The 26,451-nt window shown below is 42.0% G+C and overlaps 1 long non-coding RNA gene across 1 annotated transcript in view; it reads left to right on the top strand.

Annotated features, from left to right (window-relative positions):
* The window catches only part of LOC120932097, a 107,218-nt gene that overhangs the window by 24,803 nt on the left and 55,964 nt on the right, over positions 1 to 26,451 (top strand). The gene's annotated exons all lie outside the window — the stretch shown is intronic.

Below are 26,451 nucleotides of genomic sequence, written 5' to 3'. Positions count from 1 at the left end.
CTCTCTTGGTGAAAAATATCCAAGCTGATGCTGATGATAGATGATGACGATAAAGATGAAATTGGATTTTACTTCACTACTTTTGAGCATGTTGCTAATTCCAGTAATTGACAACAATGCCAATGGGTAATAGGCTTGGCTCCAAATTTGACTGGAAATGCACAAAAAGTAATATTGCAGATGCTGCCAATCATGATGCTGTAAAAGAGGCCATATTGAGGCAGTTGGACCCCATTAAGCCTATACAAATCTGAAAGAGCTGCTCCCTAAATGGATTAAACCAACTGCCTAGACAAAATAATGGATCTTGGGCTACAGGGGCAAGACAAGTGGTAAGGTCTTTTAACCCTGTTTCTACTTAGCAGAATTTGCCAAGAGCGTAGAAGACCTGCATAGATCAGAACGTTTACTTAAATGTGGGAAAAATGTGCATATTTTCCATTTTTGCTAGCAAGTCCAAATCTCTGTTCTGTTGTTACATCAGACACTCGAGATGGACCGTCAAAAGCAGCTAAAATTAAAGGAAAAACTGTTCTTGCTCTGAAAGACACCGATAATCTGTATTGAAAAACAACTTTCAAGTGGAACATGTGAACCACGTCAATAAACTGTGTTCTTGGTTATTTAAAATGTTGCCCTAATACACAAGTCACTATTGGCTTCAGAGACTGATCAGAAACAGTTAAGGTTGCTATTGTTAATAAACTGCCTTATTTAGTTATCTTGGGTAGATATTTTCCAGGATTTAGAAAACTGCTTGTTGAAGCAACAGGAAACATTGCTGTAAGTACCAATAGAGCACACACTCTGAAACAAAAAAGTCACTATGTCCGTTCTTTCCTTTTGAAAAATAAACTTTTCAAGGTGCTGGTACATGCAAAAAGACCAAAAGTGAAAAAAGGAGATTAAAAGAATAAAGCAGACCCCGACACCTTGTAAAAATGGCACCTAATCTTAAGTGGAATGCTGATATTGTTGCTGAACAGTCTAAAATGAAGCACTAGTACTGTAGAAATGTATCTGACAATGATTTTGTGAATATACATGTACAATAGTTTACTGGGAAGAGTATGCAAACACCAAAACCTTGGTTTTTAAAGTTGAGCAACCTGTGGTACCAAGAAAGTCTAATTCTTAAATTGGCGCATCTGAACCTTATGGCAGGTCATATGGATAGAGATAAAACCCTTTTCCAAATTCTTCAGTTTTTTTGGGGGCCTGTGGTACATAAAGATGTTACTAAATTATGTGATACTTGTGCCACTTACCAAATGAATACACCCATTAAATAAGACCAAGAGCACCACTGAAAGCTATCCCTATGGTTGGCAATATGTTTGAGAAAGTAACCATGGATGTTGTGGAATCCTTAAAAAAAAGGAGCAAAAATATAAAATATATTTTGGTTGTATGTTACTACTTAGGTACCCAAGACCTATTTTTTTGCATGGTATTATTGAAAGAAGAGTGGCAAAAGAAGAGGTAAAATATTTAGTAAAACGGGCATTCCTAAAACTGTTTGACTGAAGAAGGCACTAAGGGCCAGATTCACAAAAGAGATACGACGGCGTATCTCCTGATACACCGTTGTATCTCTGTTTCTAACTATGCGACTGATTCATAGAATCAGTTACGCATAGATAGGCAGAAGACCCGACAGGTGTAATGGACTTACACTGTCGGATCTTAGGATGCAGTACCGCGGTCGCCGCTGGGGGGAGTTTGCGTCGTAAACCAGCGTCGGGTATGCAAATTAGGAGTTACGGCGATCCACAAGGCTTTTTCCCGTCGTTACGTCGCCGCGAGTGTTAGATTTCCGTCGCAAAGATAGTGCACCTTTAACATGGTGTAAAAGTACTCCACTATGTTAAAGTATGCCTGTCTTTCCCGCATCGCTTTTGAATTATTTTTACATTTTTTAATTTTCCTGGCGTAACTCTTTTTTCACGTCGCGATTCACAAAACGTCGGCACGTCGTAATTTCACGCAAAGCACGTCGGGAAATTTGCGACGGGAGCATGCGCAGTACGTCCGGCGCGGCAGCGTGCCTAATTTAAATGGTACCCGCCCCATTTGAATTGGGCCGCCTTGCGCCGGACCTGTTTACGATACACTGCCGCAAATTTCCAGGTAAGTGTTTTGTGGATCGGGCACTAAATCGGATAAATGATGGCGGTTGTAACGTAAACCGGTTATGTAAAATTGCGCCCGCTCTACGTGAATCTGGCCCTAACTTCCCTTCTGCCTTTCTAAAAGAGCCGTACAATATTTTAGGAGTTTAAACAGTGAGAACAAGACCAAATCATACTCAGACAGATGTACAGTAGTTGCTGAAAGAATGAATCAAACTTTGAGGTGAATGCTTCAGAAGCTTATTGCAGGTGAACCCAAACTGGAATAATGGCTGCCATACCTAATGTCCGCTTACAGAGAATTTCCAAAGATGTCAACAAGGTTTTCAACTTTTTAAAAGCTGTATGGTAGGCAACCATGTCTGGATGTGATCAAAAAAAAATTTGATTGATAGTAATTGTGAGCGAAAATGTGTGATGACTCACATGTCCCAGGTGCGTTAGTGCACCACACTGTGTATGGCATGAAATATTACAGCGGCTGGTTTTGGAATGGTGTATGTTTTCCTCCTTTTTTTTATGTTTTCCTCCTAAGCAGGTAAACTAGCTGTCGTGTCGTCCTGGCCCCTCACATACACGTGTTCGATACAGGGTAATCGTATCTTCATCAGGGGGTATTCATAATGACATAATTATTGTTTTTATTTTGGTCATATCACATCTATGTCACATATTTCACATTAACACTACATGTGTTTGTTTTAATCTTCAGCACACATATATTGTGTAATATTCCAAAGCGCAGCATATAATTTACTATTTTTGTCTATGTGCACGAGCTTATGAGACGTGTGTTACGCTTGCAGCTGGTTAGTGATATCTATTAGGCTTTGGGTTGATTGAGACTCACAGGAATTCTATTACTTTCTTATTATCTTATTTATATGCATCAGAAATTGTCAAGGATAGGTGATGACAGCTAGGCAAATGTACAGAAAGCACAACATAAATAAAAATGATGATATAACTGTAAGTCAAGGGCACATAGCTTTCACCTTGGTGAGAAGATAGTGGTGGTGGTAATGTTGTTGCTTACTAAGGAAAGGAAACTAATAGCTAAGTGGCATGGTCTTTTTTCAAATTACATGTCAGGTAGGCACTGTCAATTATGAGGTTGCAATTCCAGATAGAAGCAACAAAACTGTTTACCATGTAAAGTTGTTGAAAATGTGAATAAAGAGAGAGGAAAAAACATCCCTTATGGTTATTAAAGAATGTGACCAAATGTGGAGGCTGAGGGCTATCAGAGACTGGTGGTGGTTAAAAAACCTATAGAGAAAATTTACCTGGGGAAGTTGCACTAGTAAGCAACATGATGACCTCAGGTCTTTGCTGCACCAGTATCTATCACCTTGATATAGACACCTGGATGTACTAACCTCATTAAACATGTGACATCGATACAAGTGATGATTAGCCAACCAGACAGAGACCATAGAGAATTCCTGAAAAGTATAAAATGTAGCTGAACAAGAGGTTGCTAAAATGTTGAGACATGGTTTTCTAGAAAGGTGTTCACCAATTTTACTGGTTCCTAAACAAATCAAAACAAGTACACCCTTTTTCAGATTTCTGTAAGTTCTGTGCAATTTCTAAGTTTGATGCATACAGGATTGAGTATGGAAAGTCTAATTAATTTGTGCTTTGGATTTAAAGCGGAAGTAAACCCATCCATAAAACAGTTATTTTTTTCCGACACGTGCCAGAACTGTAACGCTCCCATTGGTTGTGCTCCCAACCAAACTGTCAAACCATCCAATGGCTGGTGTCATACCTGATCACATGTGCAACATCATGGCAGTTGTAGATTAAACAGAGGCATAGATGGCAGCTTCCTTGGCTGAAACCAATAGGGGAGTTTACTTGCACTTTAACAAAACTTTATTAACAAATTCAAGTCCAAAGAAAAGACTGATTTTGTACAGGGAAAGCGTTGTGTTAATATATCAACAGGATTTCATAGGACACCAGCAGAATTTCAGCACCTAATGAATGATCCTTTAAAGAGGTATACAAGAGTATGCTGCTGTATATCTTTATGATGTGGTAGTGTTCAGTTCCACTTGGGAAGAACACATGAAACATATGGATGCCATCCCTATTCTTGTGTTAAATCCTCAGGGTACACTTTCAACCCCTTAAAGTGTGCATTTGCCTTTAGTCATATTGAATACTTGGGGTATATCTTGATTAAAGTTCTTAAGTCTGCCACAAAAAAATAAGTTTGTTCTTTTCCTAGTCTAGTTGGATACTACTGAAGATTTATTCCTGATTTTTCCAAAACTGCAGCACCACTTACTGAGCTCACCAAAAAAGCAAAAAGCAATCAAGTATTATGGAGTACAGAATGTGAACTGTTTTTAACTGGATTAAAGACATTCTCTGTAGTGATCCTATTCTGAAAAGTTCACCTTTTTCTTAGCCTTTTATTGTCAAAATAGATGCTTCTGAAATTGGTTTAGGATTCATTCTAAGCTAGGAATTTGATGGGAACAAGCACCCAGTGCTCTATATAAGCAGTAAATTGTTTTCCGGAGAGACTAGATACGCTGTCTTAGAAAAGGAATGTCTCGCTATAAAGTGGGCCTTGAAGTCTCTAAAGCCTCGTACACATGACCGAGAAACTCGACGGGCGAAACACATCGTTTTCCTCGTCGAGTTCCTTGTTAGGCTGTCGAGGAACTCGACAAGCCAATTTTCTCCATTTCCGTCAAGGAAATAGAGAAGATGCTCTCTTTTTGGCTCGTCCAGTTTCTCGACAGTTTCCTCGACAAAAATGTACACACGACCGATTTCCTCGGCAAAAAAATATCTCCCAGCAAGTTTCTTGCTGGTTTTTGCCGAGAAACTTGGTCGTGTGTACGAGGCTTCAGATCCTATCTTTTGAGGCAGAAGTTTTTACTGGTAACAGATCACCATCTACTTCTGTGGTTTAACTCCATGATATATAACAATGGCAAAGTAACCAGGTGGTGTTTAGCATTGCAGCCCTTTTAATTCACTATCCAACATAAACCTGGTAAAGAACATAAGAATGCTGTTCTGTTTCATTATGAAGTTAGCATTGAGTAAAATGTTTCTGTTGAGTAATGCTTGATATGTTACCTTTCTCTTAAGAAACAGAATTTGTGTCAAAGTCACAGCTTAACCCTTTTATTACCATTGAGGTATGCCATACCTTGTCAGCAGTGGGAGGTTTTATGGTTGTCGGCTGCCAGATGGAAGTGGTGGTTGAATAGCTGTCTCAATCACTTCCATGCACCACCAGTACATTCACCCTGTCCCTGTGTGCACCTCCAACATGATTTTCAAAATACACAATCCCACCTCTGGGTCTGGGAGGTGCATTGCGGATGATACAGAAAATGGCTGGGGCCCAGAAGAGATGTGTATTACATAATTTCCAAGTTCAACTGTCACTAGAGAGCATGAGTGAAAAGTGATTTATAAACGGAGGTGGTGGACCTTTCATTCATTCATTCATAGAATTTATATTACAGCTTCTATAAATTGAGGATGGGACAGAAAGGGCAGATATAATAAGCACTCTTAACTGGTGACTGTGACAGGTCCCTAGGCTCTATTAACCCCTGCAGCACCGAAAGATTACAGCTGCTGAGTATGGGAAGGGGCAGAGGACAAAGGGACACTTTATTTTATACATACCGTATTTTCCAGCGTATAAGACAACTTTCTAACCCCTTAAAATCTTCTTAAAAGTCAGGGGTCGTCTTATACGCCGGTAACCTAACATCCCTTACATTATCCTAAGACATGCAGAATCGCGGGCATCCATTCAGCTTCCCAGGAGACACTGTGTTTAGTGTCGGCCTATCACGGAGGCCCTCTCGTCCTGTGCTTGGTGTCCGCCTATCACGGAGGCCCTCTCGTCCTCGGATGAGAGGGCCTCCATGATAGGCGAACACTGAACACAGTGCCTCCTGGGAAGCTGAGTGTTCCGCCTATCACGGAACAGAAGACGTAGGAGGCGCGGCTTTTGAAAAAATGTACGGCCGCGATTCTGCATGTCTTAGGATAAGGTAAGGGCACAGCGAGTCTGGCATGTAATGGGGCACAGTCTGGCATGTAATGGGGCACAGTCTGGCATGTAATGGGGCATAGTCTGGCATGTAATGGGGCACAGTCTGGCATGTAATGGGGCACAGTCTGGAATGTAATGGGGCACAGTCTGGCATGTAGTGGCACAGTCTGGCATGTAATGGTGGCACCGTGAGGCGAGGCATGACTAGTAGGAAGGGGGTAGTCTTATACAGCGAGTATATCCCAAAACCAACATTTTGGCTGGAAAATTAGGGAGTCGTCTTATACGCCCAGTCGTCTTATACGCCGGAAAATACGGTATAAGTATGCACATGTATATATAGTTCTATTACATGTCTATGTTTTTTGTTGTTTTATGTATGTATAAATGCTCCTCCTAGGATGTGTGAGAGTACAATCAAATGTGTTATGTAGACCCCACTCCTTGGTGACAGGTAATATACTGTTGTTGGTTTCTAGTAGTAAATACAAAACACTGACACTGACCCTCTTTCTTAGCTTGTATTATTATAACTTTCCATTGGAATTTACTTCTTTATATTTCTGAGCATAGCAGGAAAGTGGTTTCTATTTATCAAATATGCTACACAATAGATATAAAGAGCATTGTGCTAATTTGTTGTGCAGTGAGCTTTATTCTGGCCATTCTGAGAGATTGGAGGTTCTGTAGCATATCTAAACCTAGGAACAAGAATGTTATATATTTCAGCTTTTTAGTGTTTCAGATGTGGTGGTTGCATTAGTTTTCTTTTCTCTGGCTTTATTTTCCTTCATTGTGATTTATGAAAAAGGGCTTGTAATAAACACATATCCATCCATTGTGATAAAATTACCCATACCCCCCAAGGATTTTATGAAAAAACAATCTTGTAATAAATATGTATATATATATATATATATATATATATATATATATATATATCACTGGCCCCTTTATCAGGCACACCTTGCTAGTACCGGGTTGGATCCCCTTTTGCCTTCATAACTGCTTGAATTCTTTGTGGCATATATTCAACAAGGTGTTGGAAACATTCCTCAGAGATTTTGGTCCACATTGACATGATAGCATCACGCAGTTGCTGCCTATTTATCCGCTGCATATCCATGATGCGAATCTCCCGATTCACCACATCCCAAAGGTGCTTTATTGGATTGAGATCTGGAGACTGGGGAGGCCATTGGAGTACAGTGACCCCATTGTCATGTTCAAGAATCCAGCTTGAGATTATTTGAGGTTTGTGACATGGTGCATTATCCTGCTGGAAGTAGCCATCAGAAGATGGGTACATTGTAGTCATAAAGGTATGTTCGTGGTCAGCAACAATACTCAGGTAGGCCAATGGCATTTAAACGATACTCAATTGGTACTAAGGGGTCCAAAATGGGCCTAAAATATATACCCCACACCATTACACCACCAGCACCAGCCTGAATCGTTGATACAAGGCAGGATGGATTCATGTTTTCATGTTCTTTACACCAAATTCTGACCCTACTATCTGAATGTCGCAGCTGAAATTGAGACTCATCGGACCAGGTAGCCTTTTTCCAATCTTGTACAATTTTAGTGAGCTTGTTCGAATTATAGCCTCAGTTTCCTGTTCTTAGCTGACAGGAGTGGCATCCAGTGTGGTCTTCTGCTGCTGTATCCCATCTGCTTCAAGGTTCGATGTGTTGCGCATTCAGAGATGGTATTCTGCATACCTTGGTTGTAACGAGTGGTTATTTAAGTTACTGTTACATTTTTATAAGCTCAAACCAGTTTGTTCATTCTCCTCCGACTTCTGACACCAACAAGGCATTTCTTTGACTCAACTGCCACTCACTGGATATTTTCTCTTTTTCAGACCATTCTCTGTAAACCCTAGAGATGGTTGTGCGTGAAAATACCAGTATATCAGCATTTTTTTTTAAATAAAAGCCTGTCTGCCACATTTAAAGTCACTTAAAGCTGCTGGCTTTTTATAACCACTGCCCATCTCAATCCCACCCGATTCAACCAATCAGAACCCGTTGCTATGCCACTCCACAATCTGCCATCACCTGGAGCAACCCAAAAAGAGAGGAAAAGAGGGGGAGAGACCAGGAAAGGGAGGCAGCCCTTTGCACTGTCCGATGGAGCCCCACATAAACGCTAGGGGCTCAGTCATGGGACAGCAAAAATGACTAAAGAATAACTTAAATAAAGAAACACAACACAATTAATTTCATGTTGGCTATAATGGCCACTTTGTTTAATAAGGGGTTACCCAAAGATGAACACAAAACATCCATAACTGGAAAATATTTCATCTTAAAATAACATAACCATAAATTATTTAATTTATTAATACTATGCGTTGCACCGATTAGGACGGTGCCATTGCCGTCAATTGCCGGCAAATGCCGCCGATTTGAGATGCGATTTGACATTTCAAATCGCATGTCAAATCGTACCACTGTGAACCAGGCCTAAAACAAAAATGTCTAAACCAACATCCGACAGGTGTAAAAAATCAATTCTGTACAGACCAGAAAGGAAACCCTCAAAATCTATATGGCGGTAAGAAAAACCACCTTGGGAAATAACTAAATTGCGTTTAGTTCTATTTATGCGTTTCCTAATCCTATCTAAATAATGGAGGTTACTTGAATCTGACCAAAGGAGTCTAGGTACCATCTCTGAAAATACTATGACCACAAAAGGAAATAACAACTTAAAAGAAGATAAATTCCTCTTCATTTCACAAATCAAATCCCAAGTTTTAATCCTGCCCAGGTCGTTAGCCCCGGCATGAATGATAAGTACATCAGGAGAAGGCCATTGTCCTAGTAAAAAAAAAAAATGATCCCTTAGGTTTCTCCATCTCAACCCCCTTATCCCCCACCATAAAACCTGAAATTGTCCTTCATCCAAAACAAGATTGGTTTTAAAAGTCTTGATGGAAGTACTCCTTTTGGTCCAAAATATAAAGGAATGTCCTACTATCCAAATGACACACTTGGAAGTACCTAAGGAAATTAAACAATAACAAGGTCAGGACGAACATAGAATTTAAACCTATCACTATCCCAACGTCCCAATTTTTTAAACCATCATTAGAGAAGCCAAAAATGCTGACTTCCATAAAGAATGGGAAGAAAAATGAAAACCAGAAAGGTTAACATTTTTAAGGCAAGAAGACAGGACGGATGAAAACTGAAATCTTGTTAATGGAGACAGATTAATGTGAATAAAAAATGAACCTGAAAAGGGGGGTCGGACATAAAGATATATAGTCAAGCCCTGTACACACGGCCTGGATTCTTGTCAGGAAAAAAACTTTGTTTTTCATGACGAGATTCCTGGCAAGATTGTCTTGTCGGCCGAGTGTACACACGTACGATTCAAAGGAACCGTTCGTCACATTCGATGCCGTAGCCGCCATCTTGCTTCACCCTACCTATGCCTTGGAAGCTACCGCGCATGCGTCAAAGTTATTTCAGGCATGCGCAGGTTTCCATGGAGACAGGTAAGTATACACACACTCGGGTTTCTCGGCAGGAAAACACTTGCTGAGAATCACGATGAGAAAATAGAGAGCAGGTTCTCTATCTTTCTCGTCTAGATTCTGTCGTTTTTCAGAAGCCGAAAAATTATGTGAAGCCCACACATGATCATTTTAAATGACATATTTTTAAAACAACGTTTTTTTCATGCTGAAAAATGATGGTGTGTACGCGGCAACAAAACTGGACAGATGTTCTCAAAAGGAGCTCTATAAAGAGTAAACCACGACCTTTCCCTAACTGGTCCATCTTGGATCTACAAGAAAAATCCTAATCAAATCTTCCTTAACCTCCCTGGCGGTATGATTCTTTCAGAAAAAACATGCTGAAAGCGGTACCATTATTTGCAAGGAAATTTGGCGTTTTATATTGTAGGTCTGTAATTTTTAGAAATAACTCACTTAAATCTGACCAAACAAGATTCTAATAGGCATCCCGGGTATGACATTTTTTTAAAAACAAAATTATAAATTATAATATAATAAATAATTATAAATAATTATAACAAATAATAATATAATTATAATAAAAATTATTCAATAATGTAATCAAATTAAAATCACTGAAATTTGCTCAGTTGCAGAATTGTTGCTGTCATTATTTTTTTTTTTTTATGACGAATTTCCCCACAAATCGCTATCGCACAATTCTGCAAGTGATTATAATTTATTATCGCTGTTTTTTAGCTGATCTAAAACTATTTTTGACATAAAGGGACACTTTTGGTTGCTATGGACAATCTACAGTTTGCAGGGAGAAAGAAACGTTTTTATTATATAAAATGACATGCATGACACAGGACAGACCACTAGGGACAGGGGGGGTGTGTTTTTTTTACATACAGTACTGTAATCTATAAGATTACAGTATACTGTATGTAAGGTGTTTGTTTACGTTTTTGAATTTGGCGCCGTTCTCCGTCCCTGTGCGTCGTAACGTCGCAGGGAACGGAGATCGGCGTCACACGGAGGCACTATGTGAATCGAGCGAGGTCCCGCTCGCTCACACAGCGCGGTGGCATCGCTGGATCCAGGGACAAGGTAAGTAAAAAGTGCCTGTGGATCTAGCGAGGCAAGCCCGAGTCTGACTCGGGGTTACCGATCGTAGCAGGAAAATCTAACCCCGAGTCAGTCTCGGGAACACCGCCAGGCAGGTTAACAGAGATATCTGAATACACTAGGAAAGAGGAAGAAGCTTTATTAGCTGCTGTGAGCTCCCCTATTCTAAAAGCACCAAAAAAGGCAAAGATGAAAACCATTCTGAACAGCGACATTTCAAAAGAGGAAAAGCAAACTTCTTCCAGTGTAGACATCAGTTTTACCAATAATTCAGAAGAAATAGGGCATCCACTGTCAATAGCTGGGGAAGACCTTCTGAAGTCTTTCTTCACTTGTTTGACTGGAAAAAAGGAAGAAGGAGCAGGTAGAAATTATTAGACATTTTTAGAAAGAAAGAGGCCTCCGCTAATGTCTTGTTAACTAAAGCAGGACTACGTTTAGCTTGAAATAGAGAGGAAACAAAGCATAAAGCCGTATAGGCGTCAACTGAGTTAACAAAACGATTAAGCCCTGTACACACGATCGGTCCATCTGATGAAAGTGGTCTGATGGACCGTTTTCATCGGTTAACCGATGAAGCTGGCTGATGGTCAGTCGTGCCTACACACCATCGGTTAAAAAAACGATCGTGTCAGAACGCGGTGACGTAAAACACAACGACGTGCTTAAAAAAAACGAAGTTCAATGCTTCCATGCATGCGTCGACTTGATTCTGAGCATGCGTGGATTTTTAACTGGTTAGGTATCCATCGGTTAAATTTAAAACAAGATTGCTTTTTTTTAACCTATGGATAAATAACCGATGGGGCCCACACACGATCGGTTTGGTCCGATGAAAACGGTCCATCAGACCGTTCTCATCGGTTTGACTGATCGTGTGTACGCGACATTAGACACTGAACAGAAATTAAACCATTTAAACCAGGCTTGAGAGTATTCTTCCCAAGTTTTAGGAGCGATGGACTTCCTTAGATTTGCCTCTATTAGTCCCAAATCAGGCCCCAGAGAAATTCTGGACATGGGAATCCTTCTTGATCTGCCTCTAGAGCGAGTTCCCGAAACTTCCGGAACTGCGAGTGAGATAATGAATCGCCAATTTCATTAGTAAAATCAGGGACATGCTTTGCTTTAAGCCAAATGTTAAAAGTCATACATTGCAAAACCAAAAAACGGAGTATTTTTTTTACTAATTCAGATTTTGATGATAGGCAGGTTACAGCAAAAAATACTCCTTTATTATCCGTATGAAAAACAACCTGTTTATTCTCAAAGTTTACTCTCAAACATACTCCTTTATGAAAAATAGACTGGGTATTAATTGTTTGGGGTCTCTGAGTATATTGAGGTCTTTGTGGCAGCATCAGATTCAGCCACAGCCCTACATCTTTAACCCCCCAGCGGAGGGATGGGTGAACGGAGAGCTTTTGTCTGAGGCTCTCATCGTAACTGAACCAAGAATGCCTTTAAAGTGGCGATATACCTCCGCCACTATATCTAGGTGTTGAAAGAATCCTGAGCATTTATCAGAAAAACATTCGCCCATCACAGAAGAAGAAATACAGAAAGCCTGGCAAAAAATTGCCCTCCTCCTATCCTACTTCAACCTATCATCCATTCTTTTATTAGATTTCAACAAGAATTCCTTAGATGACAGGCGCAAAGATAAAATATCTATAAATTCTCCCCGCCATATTTTTTCTTTGATAGTGGTGGATAAATGATAGCCCAGAGGGGACAATTGACAGGGGAGAGCCTCTTTAAGACATGAGTCCGAAACCAGAGCTTTAATAGGTGAAGAAAGTGTAGAATTTGAAATAGAAGCAGGTATAGTAGAAACAGCACTGGTATTGTCTACAGGTAATTTATCCATAATAGAAACCATGGTATTCAAAGGGTTAACACTTACTGGGGTGGCGGGGTTACCCTGTGAAAATACAGCATTATCTGACGTAATTATACCACCTGAGCCACCGCCGTTCCAAACAGTACCAATATTGTGAGGTTCACTCAGTTTAGAAAGTGCATTGGCTAAAGAACCAACTACTTTACCCAATTCAATAAAATTTTAATAATTTTTCTCACCAGAACTGCGGTTCATACTAACAGGTTGCCCAGACGTTGCCACCTCACTGGATATGCCTGCATAAGCTAGCTGAGGTGATTCACTTCTGGCTCTGTTTGAGGAGCGTGACCCTCCTTCTTTAAATTTCCTCTCAACGAAGAAGAGGGAGAATCTTCCCTTCTCAACCTCTTTCCCCTGTTACCTCTGTGACCTTTCTTTTGAGCAGTAGGGGAAGCTGGGTGACTGCCATTCTCCATATTTTCAATGGGAACCCACTGGGCATGTTCCATATCAGCCAAAGCTGATACAGACGGGACTGCCTCTTCCTCCAGACACCTTTTTAGCCACTCCACCCCTCTGCGACTCTCAGCTGTGAGGATAAGATGGCGCAGCCTTTCTTCCATGTCACAGGTACACTGACTGCAGCAGCACGGGCTCCGTCTTCAGCAGGGTCTCTTAAGGTGGTGAACGGAGCAAGAAAGCCGCCGGCTTTTTATAACCACTGGCTCAATCCCGCCCAATTCAACCAATCGAGACACGTTGCTATGCTGCTCCACAATCTGCCATCACCTGGAGCAACCTAAAAGAGAAGAAACGAGGGGGGGGGAGACCAGGAAAGGGAGGCAACCCTTTGCACTGTCCCATGGAGCCCCTCATAAAAGCTAGGTGTTCAGTCAGAAGACTGAAGCCAGCCATAGATGGATCGAATTTCGGCCGGTTCATCAGGGACCATCCAAATTTTGATCCATGTATGGGCAGGCTGGTTGTACTGAAGTAGATCCATCCCAAGAGTGGGAAGGATTTAGTAGTTTAACAGACAACTGAGCAGGCTTGACAGTGTTTCTTGCCATTTCACTGTAAGGTTTTGTGTGTTGTCAGGTTTTGGAGGGAAACTAGGAGCTAATTGGATTTCTTGCAGTTTAACAGATATTAATCTGTTTTTCCAGAGTTGTTAAAGGATTTAAAAAAAATGGGGAAATGTATGCAAAGATGTACTGAATATGTTATTTTATTTTGCCCTGACATACAGTATGCTTTTAGGGGGAATCTCTTCATGCTGAGATCTGGAGCAGCTGCCAACTGTAACTTGGCTTGGGGATCTCAAATAAGAAACTTCAATGACTTCGTATTCATATAATATCTTAAATCTGCTGTGAGGAGATGAATCCATACACCGCAGGGCTAAGATATTTTTATATGGTTTAATCTGTTTAATTTAACATTTTTGTCTGCTTATATTTATTGCTAACAATAAATGCAACTTGGAAAATGCTGATAGAGCAATTTGTACTTCACTTTATGGCTACTGCTGAGAAACTACTTTTCTGGATCTTCAACTTTATTATTTCCAGGCCAGACATTCTTAAAATTTTAAACACCAATTCCTATAGTTCCTGATATGAATATGTGCTTCCTCTCAGTCATTCTACACGGAAACTCTCCCTCTCTTGTTTTCTGACTTTGGATAATTGTCATGTACATCAATTTCAGTGCTGAAAACAGTTTAGGACGTTAAACTGTGATTTTAGTTTTGGTGTAAACTGTAGAGTTCAGCAGCTCTCTTTAATGTACTATCAATTTTCTTAGCAAGATCCATTTTTCTTAACTGAGCCTGATCCGATCCAGCGACATGCATGATAGCAGCGGCTCCAGTCGCTTTCGTCCTCCTTATTGTACAGATTGATATAATTGATTTCAACTCCTGCTGCTGTCAACCAAAAGCTGTAACACGGGAGTGGGGGGGGTGGGGCCAAGTCCCATGTATGTGTCAATGGACGCAGCAGCGGGACTTGGGAGCGAGAAAGCAAGGGTGCTTCCATGAAATACAGCTATTTGTGGGGGCACCCGCCGATAAGGAGGGACCTGGAGCGCAGGCAGGGGACCCCAAAAGAGGATCAGGGCTGCTTTGTCCAAAACCATTGCAAAGAGCAGACGTGTTTTTTTTTAATTAACAAAAAACAAGCCTTTAGTAACACTTTAGGTGCTGCAGTTTTTTATCACAGGACAAAACATACCAGTAGGTAAATTGGCTCCAACTCAATTGGGTGTTACTGTGTTCATGGTGTATTATGGTTGCAGTGATATTTCAAGCTTTCTTGAGGCAGCTGTTAAAAGGGTTAATACATCTGGGGTTTTCATTTCTTTTGGAGTTTGTTGATTTTTATTTTATGTTGATTGGGGATTTCTAAAAGTTTGGGGAGCTCAAGTGTAGCACTCACTTGTTGCTGATCAATTCTTGGAGTTTGGTTTAGTTTGCAGCATGCAGCTCCATAGTATTAAATACAAGTAAAACTATTTCAAACTACCATAAATTACATCAAGAAAATTCACCTTCCCAACATCATAACAGTAAAAAATAAAAGTTTGCCATACACATGTAGCAAGGTGTAACTTTGCAACGTAGCTAATAGACTACAGTTTGTGATTGAGAAGGAACTCGGCTCCCTCTGGTGTTCTATTGTTATACTGCTGCGACTTGTTCGGTTTAATTATATTAGAACAATGCATTATGGACCTTGAAGTACAGGGAGATAAATACTCCATTGCCTTGGGTGTTTAATAGACTATAATGCCCACAGTGCTACTGTGCTACCAGAGTGCATTGCATCACGCACAGCCTCCTCAGAGGAGCTACTTAAAGGAAGGGAAGGTTTGCATCTGACCTCTTGGGATGGCACCTTCAAGCAAGCAAGCAGGAAGCCTGTGCTGAGGCCTGCTACGAGGGTGCTTAGGCCTAAGAAGCATGGGCCTACAGTGTCCAGAGTGGATCGCCTATCCTGTGGGGGATCCTTGACACAGTGTCTGGCCTATGCTCCACAGCAACCAGAGACGCCTATCCACCTGCGATTTGTAACTGCTGCGTGGAGGACCAGGGACTGCCAGTAATGGAGAGACCGAGAACAGAGACACTACAGACAGAATGTACCTGAGAGGCGAGGCCTCATTTGGTGAGAGGGCACCTGCCCAACTATATAATAACTGTATCACAGGAAGGTGGATCTGATAGACTCACTATTATTGTTTGGAGGTTAACATGCCACGTGCAGGGATACATTGCATCCGGCAGTGACTGTGCATTGAAAGAATTGGCGCCTGTGTCGCCAGTACGCTATATTTACTCTGAATGCTCGTTTCTTCTTTTTCTTCATACCTATTGGATTACAAATTGTTAATGTGCACCAACTAAAGCTAGCGAAGACTACAGTTAACCAGAAGGAACAATTACAGGATTCAGTTTGACTATCTGAGCTAACATAGTAGGACACATGTCTGAGAATTGCCCGCTGGGGAGCCAAAGAGTATATAGACTTACATACATAATATAATTGTTTTATACTCATTTGTACAGTATTGTTGTTCCTGATCCTGAGAGCTGGGTGAGGCCTAGTGGAGAGGTACTCCAGTACTGATAGTATTGCATTGGGGAAATCCCTCCACTGCGTTCTTACGTAGGTCTGACTTCAGCTTGTATTGATTAAACTTGTTCCTTATTCTATTACCATCGACTCTTGCAGGGCCCTGTAAGAAGTCAACTGCTGTTTGTTTAACCCTTAAACACTTACTTCTTGGTTAAACTGCATTTTGTGTGGAGCCTTATCTGTTACCATTTGGATAGGTGATCAGTACAAGGTAATAACATTTGACTGTATCTTTATTACTGTATGGTATCATTGTGGTTCCCAACTGCCAGTGGGTTCCATAATCGTTGGCTGTCCAGTTGTGCCAAGGGAGGGTTCGAGTCAAACTTCTGGGTTTGATAGGCAGAGCGTAGACCCAAAATCTAAACCAGCAGCTCCTATGGGGGTAGTGCTGCACACATATAAATTAAGCCTATTATCCCTTTCACTGTCCTACTGCTTGAAATGTTTACACTGTTGAATGTTCTGCAGTATATTGATTCACTCTTGATTGTTGTAGTTAAAGTGATTGTAAAGTCTTGTTAAAAAAATAAAAAAACATGTTATACTTACCTGCCCTGTGTAGTGGTTTTGCACAGCATAGCCTGGATCCTTCTTTTCTCAGGTCCCTCTTCGCTGCTCCTTGCCACTCCCTCCTGTCGAGTGCCCCTCACAGTAAGCAGCTTGCTATGGGGGCACCCGAGCCAAGCTGCAGCTCCATGTGTCCATTCAGACACAGAACTGCCGTTCGGCCCCGCCCCCTCTCTCTCCTGATTGGCTAACTGACTTTGATGGACAGTGGCAGCCAATGGTGCTGCTGCTGTGTCTCAGCCAATCAGGAAGGAGAGTCCAGGATGGACAAGGGACTCATAGACATTGCTGGACAGAGATGGGGCTCAACTCGACAGTATTAAGCGGCGCTGGGGCATAGAGCTGCACGATTAATCAAGATAAGATCGCGATTCACCTCCCCGCGATCTCCAGGCTGGATGACCCGCGATTTTCTTATCTCACCGCCGATTCCAGCGTGGAACGCAAATGGCACCGATATCAGAACCATCGTCAGCAGCCTGCGCCGCTGCATGGATGCCTGGGCGTAGGCTTCTTTCTCACAGTTCTGTACAACTGTAATGTGTATCCATGCTCCACCCAGTGGTTGCCGGCGGTACTCCTTCTGATGTACAAAAAAACAGACCAGTGGTATGTCTATAATGTTAAAGACATTGTAGACATATCACTGGTCTGTTTTTTATACATTCATATTTTCAAATATATCACAGGTGTATTTATTTATTTATTTGGGGTGGGGGTGGGGGTTTCTGGCATTCAGTTTTTGAGAATCATGAGAGAATCGCAATCTTTAGTTTAAGCAAAAAAATTGTGATTCTCATTTTGCCCAGAATCATGCAGCTCTACTGGGACAGCTGCTTCACACAGAAGGCTTTTTAGATAAAAAAAACCTTCTGCCTTTACAACTCCTTTAACCACTTGCCGAACAGCCGCCGTCAAGATACTGCAGCAGGTCGGCTCATTCCCACAAATCGGTGTACGTTGGCTCCTTTAAGAGCCATAGCAGGCACGCATGCACTACTGGAGGCGATGTCCGCCGGCCACCCGCGATCGCGAGAAAGAGAGCCAGAACGGGGATCTGTCAATGTAAACAGACAGATCCCCGTTCTGACAGGGGAGGAGACAGAGATCGTCTGTTCCTAATGATTAAGAACTCTTAGGATCCCTCGCCTCCTCCAGTCTTCCCCAATCCCCTCACAGTTAGAAACACCTCCCAGGGAGCACATTTAACCCATTGATCGCCCTCTAGTGTTAACCCCTCAATGCCAGTGACATTTACACAGTAATCAGTTCATTTTTATAGCACTGATCGCTGTATAAATGTCAATGGTCCCAAAAAAGTGTAAAAAATGTCTGATCTGTCCGCCGAAATGTCGCAGGCCCACTAAAAAAATCTGAGATCACCACCATTACTAGTAAAAAAAATAATTGTAATAATAAAATGCCATAAATCTATCCCATATTTTGAAGACGATATAACTTTTGTACAAAAAACAATCAATATACACTTATTGCGATTTGTTACCAAAAATATGTAGAAAAATACATATTGGCCTAAACTGATGAGATATTTTTATTTGTTTATTTTTTGGGGGGATATTTGTTATAGCAAAAAGTTAAAAATATTGATTTAAAAAAAAAATTGATGCTCTTTTTTTGTAGCTCAAAAAAAAACGCAGAGGGGATCAAATACCACTAAAAGAAAGCTCTATTTTTGGGAAGAAAAATACATCATTTTGTTTGGGTACAGCATTGCATGACTGTGCAATTGTCAGTTAAAGCGATGCAGTGCCATATCGCCAAAAAGTGGTTAAACAACCGCCTGGACAGTACCTGCCTCTCTAGTACATTTTGGCTAATTATTAAAGTGTTCGCAGGGCCGGATTTCCCACAAGGCCAACAAGGCCAGGCCTCGGGGCGGCACTGTGTGCAGGTGCGGCACCGCGCGGCGGAGGAGACAAGGAATTTTTTCAGCGGTGCGAGCCGTGCGGTGGCGGAGAGAGATTACATCTTCTCTCATTGTTCGCACTGCTGTTCCAACTTCCGCCCTTACTTACAGGCTGCGTGACACAGAAAAGAGAGAATTACGTCATCTCTCACCGCCCGCCCTCACTCTCATCTCTCACTCGAGTCTCATGTGCCTCTGTTTCACGGTTAACCTGCAGCTAGTTTCCCCGCGTGGGAGAGGAGGCAGCATTGTACCTGGCTGCAAGTACTCTGCAATGCTGGAGGGGGGCTTGATTTTACATGCAATTAGTGACAAACTGATACTTTTTGAGTGGCAGCCAGGTAACTGTGGCAATTCCCATTCTGCTAGCAGGCAGTGTGGCAAGTGACATCCCCATCTCGTGGCAGGCAGTTGTGGCAAGTGACATTCCCATCTGGTGGCAGGCAGCGTGGCAAGTGACATCCCCATCTGGTAGCAGGCAGCGTGGCATCTCCATCTGGTAGCAGGCAGTGTGGCAAGTGACATTCCCATCTGGTGGCAGGCAACGTGGCAAGTGACATCCCCATCTGGTAGCAGGCAGCGTGGCATCTCCATCTGGTAGCAGGCAGTGTGGCAAGTGACATCCCCATCTGGTGGCAGGCAGCGTGGCAAGTGACATTACCATCTGGTGGCAGGCAGCGTGGCAAGTGACATCTCCATCTGGTGGCAGGCAGTGTGGCAAGTGACATTCCCATCTGGTGACAAGCAACGGTGGCAAGTGACACGCTCAGGGCTCACACTCATTCTGCTTTATGTTGAGTTTAACTATTTCATTTTATATTACAATGTAATGATAGAAATAATGCATTTCAATCATCCTGACACCATAACAACCATGGTGCCGGGATGATTGAAGCACTAACACCAGTCATTGTCTGGGAAAAATCGCTTACCTCCGCGCGTCGCCCCCCCTTTAATGGGGGGGGGCGGCATTGAAGGACCCGGCCTTGGGGGTGGCAAAGGGAGTAAATCCGGGCCTGAGTGTTCGTCAGCCCAAATATTGTTGTTACTACAATCTCCTCTGTTATAATAAATGCTGTGCCCCACTGTATGTGTTTTCTAAAAACATTTGTGATAAATACCTTATTTCATAGCACCAATCGGCAGTTGCATGACCAGTGATCTCTCTCCTTTCTAGGTCTGACAGCAAAGTAAGCGGGATGTCAGCCAGGAGGAGTAGAGGAGGAGAGAGATGGTTGGACAGGCAGGGAGGGGAGGGGAGAGGAGAACACAGGAGTACAGAGGAGAGCAGAGAGTGGGGCTGCGGATGATAGGGGCACATAAACTGACCACAGTGTCAGGGCTCAGCAGCCATGATAAACCGTGGTCAATTAACAGAGGGGAGGGTATAGCAAGGAAGGATCAGCCAGTGTTACAGGGGGCCAAATGACACAGCACAATCACTGTGCTGTATAACATGCTTTAAAGGAACAGAATCCAATTTTTTTTCAGGTTGTACCCCATACTCATTCACCGAGGGTGGGAGGCCAGAATCTGGAGGCCCCGTTATCCGTTAAGCCCCCGCCCGCAGACCTCAACAACCAACGGCCAGGGCTGTCGGGAAGAGGCCCTTGTCCCCATCATCATGGGGATAGGGTGCTTTGGGGTGGGGGGGGCGGGCGGCGTGCTCGGATAAGGGTCTGGTATGGATTTTGGGGGAACCCCCACACCATTTTTATCGGCGTAGGGGGGTTCCCCTTACAATCCATACCAGACCCAAGGGCCTAGTATGCTCCTGGAGAGGAACCCATGCCGGTTTTGTATTTTAAATGTGTCATGGAGTTCCCCCTCGTGATTCATACCAAACACAGTGCCTGGAATTGGCGGGAATCCAAGTCGGATCCCTGTCACTTCTTTCTCACGCTTGCTGTAATGTGTTTTTACTTTTGCAGCCAGCGGGAGATCTACAGCACCCTGTCGCCGAGAACCGGCACGATGCGATAGCGCTGGAAACACATTCTCGCGGGCAGGTACTGTACATTTTCTCCCCCCTTCTGCTAAATAAATCAGTCTAATTTAGGGAAACTGATGTGTTAAGGTGGTCACCATACATAGATCAAAATTCAATTGGTTTAGCAGGGATCAGCTCAGTTTGATCCATGTATGGATAGGCTGCAGTAGCGGCTGGTGCTCAAACTTTTTGAGGGGGGGCGCAAACAAATTGAAAAATTCTGAAAAATACTAATACAAAAACATCAACTGAAGCCACTGTGCCCATCAAATACAGCCACTGAGCCCATCATAGGCAGCAACTGTGCCCATCATATGCAGCTACTGAACCCACCATATGCAGCCACTGTGCCTATGAAATGCAGCCTCTGTACCCAAAAATTGCAGCCACTGTGCCCATTAATTGCAGCTACTGTGCCCATCATATGCAGCCACTGTGCCTCCCCGCCGCTCGTCTGACTGGCACTTTTTTCCCCATTTTGGTGGCGGGTCAGCCAATGGCTCCTGTGTCCTCCATGTGTCTCTTCTTCATTTCTGATGGCTGACCAATGGGATTGCCTGTGCTTTCAGCCAATCAGGTGACCAGTATTAGACCCATTCCTCCTGATTGGCGGCCAGGCGGTTCAGTGTTAGAAAAGCAAATACTTATTTGCTTTGCTAACTTGCCTGGGTGGACTGTGAGCACAATGCTCTTTGCTCCAAGTCAACCTTTTTTGAAGCCTATTAGAGCCTATCTCTAATCTCTAATCAGGTGCATGAATCTATTCATTTGACAGAGTGACAGAGCAGGTGGCACCTGTGCGCCCTCAATAGGCAGGCCACCCCTGGTAGGCTGGTTGTACTGGATTAGATCTACTGCTTGACTTCTGTACAACCAGCCTGTCCGGTCTTTCTTGATCGTTCAGTGCTGCTGGCTGTAGCTAGAAGCACTGATCAGTGTATTCTGACAGTGGGGAAGTCTCCCTGCTATCAGCAAACTAGAGCTTAGCAAAACATATTTTTTGTTTAACCCACTGGTTGAAAAAAAAAAAAAGAATGAAAGAAAAAAAAAACAATGTGGGGATTTGCAAACCTGACCAGCATAGGTTTTGTCCTACACAAAGAGATGTCAGAATAAAGTTGAAGCTGTTCTTCTGGCTTGCATTGCTGCACAGTAGTTGCGCTTTACTAATACAATGAAGGTCTGAGCAAGTGCACTCACTGAAATAAATGCATTCCCTGTGTGCCTGATCACTTTTTTCAAAATAAAATCTTTTCCCAAAGATTCACTAAAGCCTCAAAAGATTTCCAGCTAAATCTTCTGAGTTAAACTCTACTGTTTTTTTGTACAATGTTTAATGCAAATTTACAATGAAGTAGAAAGTAAACTTTGAAAGAACTGTTTAATATGTATCAGCCTGCTGAGTTATTAATAAATATGTGTGTGTTAAAGAACACCTAATTCCTTTTTTGCAGGCATAAATGGACTAAGTAAGCTAAACTGTCTGCGCTTTACATTTTTCCACTGGAAACTTCTTGGAACTGTGACTTTTTGCAGCTTCATGTCAGGTTCTGATTTTTTCTTCATTTTTTTGTTAAGAAGCATACCATTTAGAAAATCAATGTATATTTTTATGTGTACTTTTGCAATTAATGCAATTAACCAAGGTGCAAACATAAATATATGAAATGTTAAACATACAATTATTCTATTATGACTAGGGATGAGCCAAACAACCCCCCGTTCGGTTCGCATCAGAACCTTCGAACGGACCGAACGTTCGCGTGAACATTTAGAACCCCATTGACGTCTATGGGACTCGAACATTCAAATTCAAAAGTGCTAATTTTAAAGCCTAATATGCAAGTTATTGTCGTAAAACGTCTTTGAGAACCCGGGTCTTGTCACAGGGAACATGTATCAATGGAAAAAAAGTTTTAAAAACAGTAGTTTTTTTCTGGAGCAGTGATTTTAATGATGCTTAAAGTGGGAAAAAAAATGAAAAATTCCTTTTAAATATCGTACCTGCTGGGTGTCTATAGTATGCCTGTAAAGTGGCAGGTGTTTAGAACTGTCCATGCACAAAATTAGATTACTATAAGAAAAAAGCAATTTAAAACTGCTTGCGGCTTTAATGTAATGTCTGGTTACATACTCCCCTCCTCAAGGGCGCCCCAATGGTCTCTTTTACTGGAGATGGTCGTTCAGGGTATCTGCGGTGGAACTGTCTGATTAACTGTGGGGCATGAATGTTTGAGGCATCTTCCCAGGAGTCATTCAATTCACCATAACCAAGCCAACGAACCAAGTATTGTAGGGATGAACCTCGTCTTCTTGAATTAATGATCTTTCCGATCTCATACTCCGTTTCACCTAAAACCTCTATTGGTGGAGGAGGTTGTGGGGTTCTGTTATGAAAGGTATTGGGAAAATAAGGCTTTATAAGGGAAACGTGAAAAGAAGGATGTATCTTCCAATCTGTAGGCAGTTTTAATCTAACTGCATTTGAGTTGATTATATGTATGATAGGAAATGGACCAGTAAATTGTCGGCCAAGCTTCTTTGATGGTACTTTAAGTCTTAAATTTTTTGTAGAGAGCCAAACTAAATCACCAACTTTGTAAGGAGGAGGAGGTGTTCTGCGAAAATCGTAGTATCTTTTTTGTCTTTGCTGGGCGGCCAGTAGGTTTGAACGGAGTTCAATGAGAGTATTCTTTATGGTGGTAAGATAATGTTCTAATGCTGGAACATTATTAGATGGGAAGGATGTTGGTAAGCTGTTAGGATAAAATCCATAATTAGCAAAAAAAGGTGAGTAATGAGAGGAGGAACTGGTAGTATTATTATAGGCAAACTCAGCACAAGGAAGCAACTGACACCAATCATCCTGGAGGTGACTACAATAACACCGAAGATATTGTTCGAGGATCTGGTTTACACGTTCAGTTTGGCCGTTGGTTTGAGAATGATAAGCTGTGGACATACGATGGTCTATCTGTAGTGTCTTACACAAGGCCTTCCAAAATTTAGAAATGAATTGTGACCCTCGGTCCGAGATAATCTGACTTGGGATGCCATGGAGTTTGAGGATGTGATTAATGAAAGCCTCCGCTGTCTGTAATGAGGTTGGTAATTTCTTTAGGGGTACGAAATGGACCATCTTGGTTAGAAGATCGACTGAAACCATGATCGTGTTTGCACCTTGTGATTTAGGAAGATCGACTATGAAGTCTAAAGAAACTATTTCCCAGGGTCTATTTGGTACAGGAAGAGAAGTGAGGAGTCCAAAGGGAGGTCTCCTAGAGTGCTTGTTGGTGGCACAGATCTCACAGGAACGGACGTATTCTTGAACGGATTCAGTCATTTGAGGCCACCAGTAATCTCTTTTGAGAAGAAGAAGGGTCTTCTTGAGACCTGGATGTCCGGCTAATAGAGAGTCATGGGAATGTTTAAGAACTTGAACCTGAAGTTCTGGAGGGACATAAAGTTTACCCTTGAAAGTATAAACACCATCAGGTTGTCTTAAGAGGTCATGAGGTAAGGATGGTGCGTTGTTAGCAAAGGAACGTGAAAGTAAGTCTCTGAAAGGTGTAGCAACTCCAATGATGCGATTTGGAGGTATAATGGAGAGAGGTGGAATCTCAGTTGTCTGGTCTTCGAACATGCGGGAAAGGGAGTCAGCTTTAGTGTTTTGAGATCCTGGTCTGTAGGTAATAAAAAAGTCGAATCTGTCGAAGAAAAGACTCCACCTGACCTGTCGGGCCGATAATGTCTTACATGCCTTAAGGTGTTGAAGGTTTCGATGGTCTGTAAGTATAGATATAGGGTGTGTGGCTCCCTCTAATAGGTGTCTCCAATTTGTCAGTGCATCCTTGATGGCTAGAAGTTCTTTTTCCCCAATGGGGTAATTCTTTTCTGAAGGTGATAAGGTTCTGGAGTAGAATGCAACAGGATGCAAAGGTTCTGATAAAGAAGGACGTTGAGATAGTATTGCACCAAGAGCAAAATGAGATGCGTCAACCTCTAAAGTAAAGTGGCATGTTGGATCTGGTAGTTGAAGAAAAGGTGCGGTGGTGAAAGAATTCTTTAATAAATCAAAAGATTTCTGGGCATCCATGGTCCAGCTAAACGGTACTTTTGTACTAGTAAGACTAGTTAATGATTTCACGTGGAAGAGAAATTCTTTATAAACTTGCGATAGTAGTTAGAAAAACCCAAGAAGCGTTGTAATGCTTTTCTAGACTTAGGAACTGGCCAAGAAAGGATGGTCATGCATGGTGTCGGAATAAATTAATATATCATCTAGATAAATTACGACACAGACATCAAGTAAATCCCAGAATATATCATTAATGAACCATTGAAAGGTAGCAGGAGCATTACAAAGACCAAAGGGCATAACTAGATATTCGAATAGGCCATACCGGGTTTTGAATGCAGTCTTCCTAATCAGGTTGTAAGCACCCCTGAGGTCCAATTTAGTGAAGATCTTAGATGTTTGAAGTCTTTCAATGAGTTCTGGTATGAGTGGTAAAGGGTAGCGGTTCTTTACTGTGATATTGTTTAGAGACCTATAATCAATGATGGGTCGAAGGGAGCCATCTTCGTTTTTAACAAAAAACATTGCAGCACTGGCTGGAGATGTAGAGGGTCTAATAAAACCTTTTTTCAGATTGTCGTCTATGTATTCCTTTAGATGAATTAATTCTGGTTGAGAAAGAGGGTAAATACGTGCAGTGGGAATAGTACTACCAGGAATGAGATCTATAGGGCAGTCGTAGATGCGATGAGGTGGTAAAACATCAGCATTAGCTTTACAAAACACATCTGCAAATTCATGTAAGTAAGTAGGGAGACTAGGAACCTGTGTATTAATTATTAAGAGTGGTAACATTGATGAACAGGTCTATTTACAGTATGTGGAGGGTAAGGATAAGGATCTGGTTGACCAATTGAAATTGGGTTGATGGAGATGTAACCAAGGTAACCCAAGTACGATTGGAAAAAGAGGGGAAGAAATGATGTCAAAGGAAAGCTCCTCTGTGTGATGACTCATACAAGAAACCTTTAAGGGGACGGTATGTGTACAGATTGGACCAGAAGAGGAACTTGAACCGTCAATAAAGGTGACTGACAAGGGTGTTGGCTTGAGAAGGAAAGGAATTTTATTATGGTGTACAATCTCAGAGTCTATGAAGTTGCCACAAGCTCCAGTATCCACCATTGCTTCAATAGGAATCTTTTCTTGGTCCCACTGTAAAGTAAGAGTAACATAAATATAAGAATTAGTGGTGGATCCTCGAGTCGTGGGCATACAAATGTTGGTAATTTTACCTTGGGTATTCTTCTTGAGTAACGGGCAGGTGGCGACAATATGATCTGGTGCTGAACAATATAGGCATAAATTATTTGCTCTACGTCTCTGTTTTTCTGCTGGAGATAGAGGACCTCTTATAGAACCTAGCTCCATAGGGACTTCCTTAGGAGGTGATTTAGATCTCTTGAGTGGAACGGATGGGTATAGAAGGGCACGTTCAGCCTTCCGTTCACGCAGACGTCTATCTATAGCAACTGATAGATGCATTAAATCTTCCAAGGAGGGAGGTAGCTCTATTCGAGCTATCTCATCTTTCAAAGCCTCAGATAGGCCGAGTCTAAATTGGTTCCTAAGTGCTATGTCAGTCCATTGAGTTTCTCGACTCCAGCATTTATACTCTGATATAT

This window comes from Rana temporaria, chromosome 3 (assembly GCF_905171775.1).
Source record: "Rana temporaria chromosome 3, aRanTem1.1, whole genome shotgun sequence".
NCBI classification, from domain to species: Eukaryota; Metazoa; Chordata; class Amphibia; order Anura; family Ranidae; genus Rana; species Rana temporaria.
This window is presented reverse-complemented; position numbering and strand designations above follow the sequence as displayed.